General features: G+C 31.9%; 1 non-coding gene across 1 annotated transcript; it reads right to left on the bottom strand.

Annotated features, from left to right (window-relative positions):
* Positions 1–8,939: 8,939 nt before the first annotated feature.
* On the bottom strand, positions 8,940–9,021 carry Trnas-aga (transfer RNA serine (anticodon AGA)). Its single transcript has one exon. It is a non-coding gene; the product is annotated as a tRNA-Ser (tRNA).
* Between the last annotated feature and the right edge of the window lie 793 nt (positions 9,022–9,814).

Genomic DNA, 9,814 nt, shown 5'->3' with positions numbered 1-9,814 from the left:
AACGTAGATGGGTATATATGGCCCAAAGGTGTCAGCCAAAAATATCACTGTAGGTGAATGTAACACATGGTTTGCCCACAAGTCACCGAATATTGCAAACTACATGTTGTTTTTAGAAATAAATTTGTTAAAGTTAAAGTTTGTTAAAGTTAATCGTCACTGGATATTTAGTTCCAAAATTTCAACTTAAAAACTATCTAGGCCATCAATATAATATAAATTATGATTGTGAGCAAAAGATAACAAAGTATTGCCATTATTTTAATCTAAAATAATCAACATTAAGGGGTTACAGTTCGAACCGCAAATTACATTAAATTTGTAATCTCAGCGCAACCAAATTGTTTAATTTCGCGTAATTTCCACCCTTGGTGCGGCATGTTTGGTAAATTTTCGTTAATTTTATTCAGACCCTCGCAAGTATTCGCAACTGTTTACTTTGTAGAAAGAAAACTAATTGAGCGTAACGCCCAATCGAACAATACACTCAAAATACAAGCCGCTACCGCCGACATTGATTAATTAATACACTTTGTTTATGTTAAAAAAGCACTTGGAAGATTTCCGGGTCGGCAGACACCGCTGGTATTATATGGCAGGTTTCGTATTATGTTGCCGCTATTATCTGTTCCCAATGTTTTTATTATATAATTTATTTAAGTTATTAAAATCATTCAGAAGGTTCATCACTCATCATCCACTTGATAAAAATAAAGTACGGCTATTAAAAACTTCATATTTGAGCGTAAAATTAAATTAAATTAATGAATTGTAAAACAATATTAAATAGACCTTCCTACTTGGAACATCCAACTCGCCAATTGGCACTACTAAAAACAAATAAATACTTACGTATTTTATGATTTTTCTCAAATGAGGCTATAAGTTTACCTCAAGTTATAGCCTAAAAAGCGATTAAAGCGAACAAAGCTGAGGACAAAAGCCAGTATGCACTGTATCTGGTGCATTGGCATAAAGAGACATGAAAGGTGCCATAAGAGCAGTATGTAAGAGTGTTATGTAAATAGGTGCTTAACGTTGTATTTGTGTCTTATTTAATGTTGAGCCACCGGTAGTTATTTCATTCAATATATGAATTGCCTTAATAAACATGAAGTATTTTTATTGCAAAAGTACACGTCATATTTGAATACTAATCACCAATAAATAAAAACCAAAATAGGCATTCGGATTACGTTATATTGACATATATACTTTCATATGAGACCACATCTGAAAATATTTATCCTTCATTTACAATGTTTATTGTCACTGTTCTGTTGTGAATAAGAATCATAGAAATTTCTATAGATTTATGGCTTATAAACCCAGTTGCCGCCATTTTTCTTCCGTAGAAATCCTATTACTGGATTTTCGACAATACAGTTCTTTACAAGCAACAATAATATACTCTTTCAACTCGATGTTTTTGTACGTTTTCCCCCAATACCCACTGTAGGTAGGAAAATGTCTGAGGAAAATGAAGTGTCGGATTACTGAAACCTTTGAAGGTTTGTATGCTGGATTTGAGAAAATTGCTAAACGTTTCGTATACTTACCTATATGTATAGTCCAGTTCCCTAGGATTTTTTATACGAGTATGAGACTCCGGCAGTAAAGTCCTCTGTTTGCAAAACTTTGCAGTATCATAGTAAAGTAAACAAAATACAACTTTTTAGAGTTAGTTATACTTTATCCATTTTTTTTATACTACGATAGTCTGATGGTAAAGGGTTATACTTATTTCTATATACTATTTGTTACATTGTTAAGATATCTTCATAGAATGGCAAAATGTTTGTTCTTTTAATACGGTTGCTGTCTCTACTCTTTTAATTTCTAACCAATCTTATTTTGTATTCTTTTAAATAACGAACAAATGTAAACGGAATTAATCAATTAAAATCAATTTTATTAGTTCATTCCTGACCTATAACGTTACATTTTGCAAGTCCAGACTTCAAAAAAATACAAAACCTTAAATTTTCATATCAAACTTTTACAACCATATATATATATACATCTACAAAGATATTTCAATGTTTTAAGTATTGTCCATTTTATACATATAAAATAAGATTTGGAAGATATGTAGTAGATATAACTACCTATTTGTAGGTAATATGCCAAGAACAGACGCGCTAATGCATTTGTGGTAGCGTTTACCTTAATGAACCGACGACTGACATTCCTTGGCAAAGTTTCATGTCTCTTTTGACAGGCACCGTCCTAATAGGAAAAAGAGACAACAATCTCATTCCAGTATAATAGAAAAGTTTCCGAAAACATTTGGATTTGGCGCCGTCACAAAAAGCTGTTGGTGGGAGTGGCAATAAAAAGTTGACATCGCTACATCGTTGTGACATCTTAAATTCTATTTTTATTTTACTGCTAATAGTTTTAATTAAGGAAATAATCTAAGTTATAAGAATCCTAATGAATCTATTTCTATTCTATTTCTATTGTTACCTATTTAGTACAAAATTAAAATAAGTTTTTGTATTAACATATTTTCCCTACGATCCAGTTCAGTACACAGATTCAATTAGGAATTAACAAGAAATATTTTCTTTATTTTAATAAGCCAATTTACATTGTATACCTATGTACTTGTCTAACATTAAATGAAAATCTAGTGTATGAACAACTATTGCCATGCACGTTAGTCATTTAAGTAATCGTCTAGTGAGTAATAGGGTTTGCTCAATAAATATGATTTACAAGAATGTGATAGAACAGAAATAAATATATGTGCTCCAGGCAGCACTCATGGATATTATCAGGTGTTGCCTCTTTCAGCCATCAACTTGTTTACCACGTCTATTAGCACAAATAGAAAAAAACAACCTATCATCACCTGACTATCCGTTACCTAGCAATTTGCACTCGATAATAAATCTTCAACAATTTTATAGATCGCTGAACAAATTGATTAAAATTGCACGTGATTAATGAACCGTCCTGCTCACACCTGATACAGTCGGCAATCGATCATCGGTGACAGTTCAGTCACCTACACTCAGGCTTCGGGAAACTGATCTCATTAGGGATGATGGTAATGAGTGAATATCGCAATCGAGTGACAATGTAGGTAATCCGACAATAATAACCGGTAGGTTATTAAGTATAATAAGAGAATATTTACAAAGTTATGATCTATATGGTGTCTATAATTAACTTAATATGTTTTCAATCATGTGGCCAATACCAAAATATGTTTATCCTTGTCATAATAAAATGATTAAGGCAATGTTTGCATTTAGGAATAATGTCACTGTGACAAGGTAATACCGGGATTATTAATAAGAACCTATAATTACATTCATTGATAGCATGCGTGAAAATATTATATATATAACTTAATAAAACTCATCGCAGTATGAAAATTTCAGAATATATTTTGGAATTACCACTTTGTTTCTTGGGGAAAGTAATTCAATTATACAATTTCAATAGTCTCAGTAGAGAATCCATAATACTTACTAATAGGTTTTGGCTCCGTGTTGATGGGTCAGTCAGTGTCGCAATAATAGCTTCTCTTTATAAATTGCTTCCGTGTGATTAGCCCCGGCTTTGCACGGGTTGTAAAACTTTAAATTATTATGAAAATCGCATGAAAATCTGTTCAGTACTTTATAAGATTATCGCGAACATAAAGTCAGTCAACAGTCGTGGAAGATGCCTTCGTTATATAATGTGTATGAATATGTAGATAATAGAGATGACATTCCTGTATTTAAAAAACCGGTTGTCCTAACTGACTAGCAATTATCAGATAAACCACTATAATTTAGAAAATTGAGATTCAGAGCATGTTTATATTATAGGTTATAATATAAAATAGCATCCAATAAGCTGGTTTAAAAAATTTAAATTTACGACAGCATGTACGCAAAGCCGCGGGCGACTACTAGTTTAATAAGGTTACATTTGTCTACATTATTCTCTCTAATATTAAAAGGAACACAACATTCATCATTGTCTTGAGGGACAAATTGAAACAAATCTTAATTTTTTCTCCAAATCTCATTTAAATGCTATAGCTACCGATTTTCTCTACAATCCCACCGCTTTCCTTATTGTTTTCCTCGATTTTTCTACTTCCAACTTTATGATTTATCGTTATATCTTTATTCAATTAAGTAGGTATAAAATACTTTTATCATTGCCCTTAGTCGTTTTTTTTTATTAATTCACATCGGTATCACATAAATTACATTTAAGTAAGTCAGTACCTACTGTACATTGACGGTATCGATGGTCTAGTGGTTTAGCACACAGCTTTACCTCCGATGGTCGCCGGTACGATTCCTCGCACAATGCACTTTCAAAAAAAGATTGAATAATAAGTTTATTATTTATTGCCTGTTTTATTTTGGTTAGATCAGGTTAGTTAAATGTGTTCGTTAGGTAAGGTTATTCAGTTTTACTGACATAATATGTAAAAACACATTTATGTAGAAATGCGATCTTATACCTAACGTGAGAAGAGTACAGAGTTCTATGTTAATTAAATTTTAAGCACGGAATTACTAGTCGCCGACTCGGAATTATTTTTTCCGCGCAAGGGGTCTAAATGAAAAATTCCTGAGTGTGGCAGGTGACAAGCAATTTTGTCTCCACGCTGAACAGAGGTCCCGAGAGAGCAAACGCAGGAATAAGATTGTATTCGTTTGTAGAGGTACTTTAATACTGGTATTAAATCCGTTAGGTAAATAAGGATTTGTACATAATATGTACTTTATTGCTGAAGTTTAGTTGTAAACAATAATTAAAAATTAATATGAATATTACTAAACCGCTAATCCTCTTTAAAATAAACGAAATTATAACAATAGACCCGGCAAACTTTGTTTTGCGATATAAATTAAAATCGCCATTAAAAATATGATTCGGCATTAAAAATATAAACAAAATTTTGTTTTGTATATATTTTTAATGCCGAATCATAAAAAATATAACAAAAAAATGTAGAAAATTTTTGGGGTTAGGTCACTTTTATCATTGAGAAATATGAAAAATTGATGTTGGCCGATTCTTAGACCTACCTAATATGTACACAAAACTATTGTATTATAAAAAAAATATAATTGTATATTTTTTTAAATAACTTTGTAATTTTTTTGCTATATTTTAACGATTTATTTTAAAAAGGATGTCAATTAACTTTCCTTCGACTTCACTGCAATAAAATAACAGTCGACCATTTGATGAATAATGTATAAGGAAGCCTTGCATTTGATATTTTGGTCTGCCCATTTACTACATTAGCTATTTAAGTCGAAGTTCAGTAAGTATACTGAAGTTATATACCTGTAATGTATTTAAATAAATGCAGCGACTGCTCCTTTTTGTGTGGCTATTTTATGGTATAATAACAATAACATAACTCCGCGCATAATAATATTGGCACACGAGCCTACGCAAACAAGGGGCAACCTCTACGTTTCTACATAAAATTGCTTCGTATAAATAATCTGTGGTACAACGCAAGCAACTTTGCGAAACGAATTACGTGGTATATAAGTATTATAAAATTTACCTGAGTAAGAGGAACACAGAAAAAGCACATCCAAGAGAAATTGCACTACGGATGACCTTATAAACAATAGTGAATATTATCTTCCGCGAAACAAGGAATCCCTTGATTTGTGTTTCAAGTGACAACTTGTATATTAGTTATTATTCGAAAATATATACCTAAATCAATAGAATAATTGAAAGGTACACAATATGGAATAACACATCCTCGGAAATGGCAACGCTTGAGCGCTACCACTCAATATATATCCTGTGATAACAGCTGTCAGTTTGTCTAATATTTTATTTTCGTAAAAAATATCTACTACGGTACTAACTTTAGCTTTAACAATAATATTAAGGTTATTATGTAAAAAGGTCACGTTTTAAAATTAATTTTCTCATTTTCGACCTAAGTACATTCTTTTGGATTAGATTCTAATCTGCCTTATCTGCAGGAACGTATAGACTTTGTTTTATCAATGCAGTGAGTCGGTGTGGGGAGTCTAAATCTCTTGGGAACCGAGATTTTCCTTCCCCATTAACTGTAACCTCAAAACGACCACAAGGATTGATGAGTGAGGGATGTTGTTTTAATTAATAGGTTCAACATATAGGTCTATCAGTAGACATATATCATTGTATCGAAGTTTTCCATTAAGTAATTAATATGAATATAATATACACATCAACACCGTTAGTTATATTAATGTTAAACATGGTTTTTTGAAATGTTAGAAAATTAGAAATAATATGGATCGCTTAGTGCAATGTTTGAAAATACTTGAAAATTTTATATTATAGCTGTATCTACTTTCAAAATATAGGAATCAGGAATCATCTGGAATTAATAAAAATTAAAAAACATTAAATATACTTGTTATTAAACTTATGTATAAATATTATACATAAATTTATACAAGAGTAAACAATGTAAACCAGAAAGAGTCGCAATTTCTTTAAAAAACCTTTGTTGGAGCTATATATAATTTAATAATGTAATAACCCTGGACAATTTACACAGGGCTATCTAGTCTCATAGCTTGTGTTATGGGTAGTAGGCAATTCGTAGATTTTTTTAATACGTCATTGTATACATAAAAAACACCCAGAACAATACAATATTCATACGTACGAATACAAATGTTTGCATCCTGCGAGAAACGAAACCAACGATCATTGCGAGTAAAGCGGTATGCTGTAATCGCTAGAGGAAGATGAATCGCTATAATGAGGTAAACATTAGACATTTAGGAAACAATAATTATAGTAAACTGTTCACTCATAAAGAAATCGAACTCTCATTTTAGTCTAACGCTAGCCATCTATCCGTTTATCTCCGTTTTGTCCAGGACCCAACACCCCCGCGCATGCCGTATCTTCCAACAAAGCTTTCGATCTGTAATTACTTCCCCACGACACATAACTAAGACTTCATTACACCAAACTCGATATATTCCCCATTTTCTTAACAATAAACGACTTTCTAGAGGCCATGAAGCTTATCGCGATGATGAAATGTGCTACGTCAGGGGGATAATGGTCTTTCATAATATTAATGTGAATGTTACACGGTTCCAGTAATATATTGAAGTATTTCATTAGACATGAAGTGGATATTGAAGATTACACTGTTTAATTTTTATAGGGTCCGATTAGATTGCACTATATCGTATGCGTGTATTGTTTTATATAAATTAAAATTGCATGTGTTTTATCGGAGTCGGGATTGTTAATAATGAGTTGTTCCTTACTCCTCATTACTCACAATATACCATATTCGGTTGAACTCCACGCAATCTCTCCTGCAAACTATGGATAAATTGATCTTACTCCATCCTTACCTTCATTTTTCACTGGTGTTCAACCAGCATGTAGGTACTATTAGACAAACATATCATTCCTTTATCTTAAGAATAATAAATTAAAAAAATAAATTTATAGTCTTTCCCTTAATTGATACTATTTACAAATGCAATGCAATACGACAAATTCCATCCAAACAAACCGCAGACATTAACCTCGTTAGACAAATGTTGTGTCATACATAAAACATTTAAAATTAAATTTGGCCCACAGATTATCATCACAATTTTATGAATCATCCCGCGGCCATACGGGAACGGAGCATAAAAATATCACATAAATAAAATATTTTACGACTCTCGTTACATTTAAACAGCTAATTCACCCTTAATTAATTGAAAGTAAACAAAACGACCGCGCCCGCTTTTTGGAAGTCATTAAAACCATAGAGTTTTTTTGCGAGGGTAATAGACACCCTAAATTAATATAAAACATTATTAAGGGACCATAACTTATTTAATTATATGACGTAAATAATAATATAATTAACCGAAAGTGAGAATGATTGTTTGATACTATTTTCATGTTTGTTAGCTCTTGGAACGGAGTAGGATATAGACTACGAAGCATTATTACACCAAGCAGACGAAGTAAGGGGTAAAAGCTACAGCCCTAAATCTATAGGTACGTAGTAGAAAAGAATATGTCAAGAAAATTATCATATTTATCAATACACGCGGGTTCAGATAAAAAGTTGCTTAACCAATGTACAATATGTAATATGTATAATATAATAATAAATCTTCATTGAAATATTAATATATTTATTGCAATATATTTTATTAAGAAGGAATTCTTTCAGTATTTTATCAAATTGTCTATCTCGAACGGCTGTTAATGAATTTGTGTTAAATGATTGTAAGCCCTCATAGCCATGTAGTATGAACCGTTTTCATAAAGTGCGAGATGAGGTGTAAGCAGGATTAAGTCATTTACGCGACGAGTGACAAAACGCTGTGGCTCATCACAGATTTTTTAAAAATAATGCGGAAGTTTTCTTACAAAACGACACAACTCAAAAATGTATACACAAGTTACTGTGAGTATTTTGTATTCAGCAAAAAAATGTTGACAGTGACAGAAGCAGTGAGTGCTATTAATTCAACGCTTCTGAAGAATTATTATAGATTTTATATCTGATGAGTTGCCCTAATATGCCGTATCTTATCCAGACTGCAGCATGCCTATAGAATGCGGTGAGGGCGCATATTTCGTTTATATTTTTTCGTAATTCTCGTTATACATATGAAAATCGGCACACTTTGTAGATAGAAAGTGCGCTACGAATAAAACCCTTAACACAATCGTGGTGACCGTAATAACAAGTACGGCTCTCAAAAACGCACATTCGCGAACATTTTCCATCTCATTTCATCTCCAGTCGTTCTAAATTTATTACACGACCCTAATGCAATGATATGTTAGCTATATTGGAATCCCGAGTAATAAAAATCCCACAAAGAGCGGGTTACGAGTCCAATAACGACTATTTGATAAAAATAAACGATCCAATAATCGTGATATACAGAGCAATTAAAGTCGATAAAAAATTCCGCAGTCGGTAGGATTCGAACCTACGCTCCCAGAGGGAATCTGATTTCTAGTCAGACGCCTTAACCGCTCGGCCACGACTGCCCGCCAAATTAATTATTAAATTAATACTACTTTCAATAAACATATAAAATACAAAAAAATATATCATTCTATAGCATTCAGCTGTATAAATATATATTGCAAAGTTAATTAAAATGTAAAGTTTATGCTACATTAATAATTAATTTGTTAAACAAATATATCTTACTAATATTATAAACGCTAAAGTTTGTGAGTATGGATGTTTGCTATTTTTTCACGCAAAAACTACAGAACGGATTTTGATGTAACTTTACAATAATAAAGCGTATACATCAGAACAACACATAGGCTACAATTTAAAAATTTATTACTATATAAATTGGGCGAAATATGATAATAAATGTCAAGTAAGTGTGATGCAGACGAAGTTGAGCGGATCAGCTAGTACTAAGTAATTAAGCAATTCTCTAGATGACATTCAGCCTATTCAAATGAAAATTGGAGTGTCTATTTGAAGTATCTAATTAACAAAAGTTTCCTAAATGCATATGAAAATCTATAAGGTAATAATGTTTAAAATTCCGTATGCCTGTCTGTGTGTTTGTTCTTGCTAATCTGAAACTACCGGACCGATTTCGACGGTCCAGTCATTTATAACGACCGACAAAATACAAAAAAATATTACCCATACCCACATAGACTGAATTAGACAAAACTTAAACTTTTTGTACAATTAGTTTCACAAGGCAGTATGAAACTAATTGCAAAGGAGAGAAGAGAAATTTCTAATCTGCAATAATCTATAGTCCCCGAGCTAGTGACAAATTTCGTTAATAATTTCCAGTACTCCAGT

The sequence above is a fragment of the Achroia grisella genome, unplaced genomic scaffold, assembly GCF_030625045.1.
Source record: "Achroia grisella isolate CSIRO2021 unplaced genomic scaffold, CSIRO_AGI_Agris_v1 utg308, whole genome shotgun sequence".
NCBI lineage: Eukaryota > Metazoa > Arthropoda > Insecta > Lepidoptera > Pyralidae > Achroia > Achroia grisella.
Note: the sequence above shows the minus strand (reverse complement) of the source record. Positions and strands in the feature narration are given on the sequence as shown.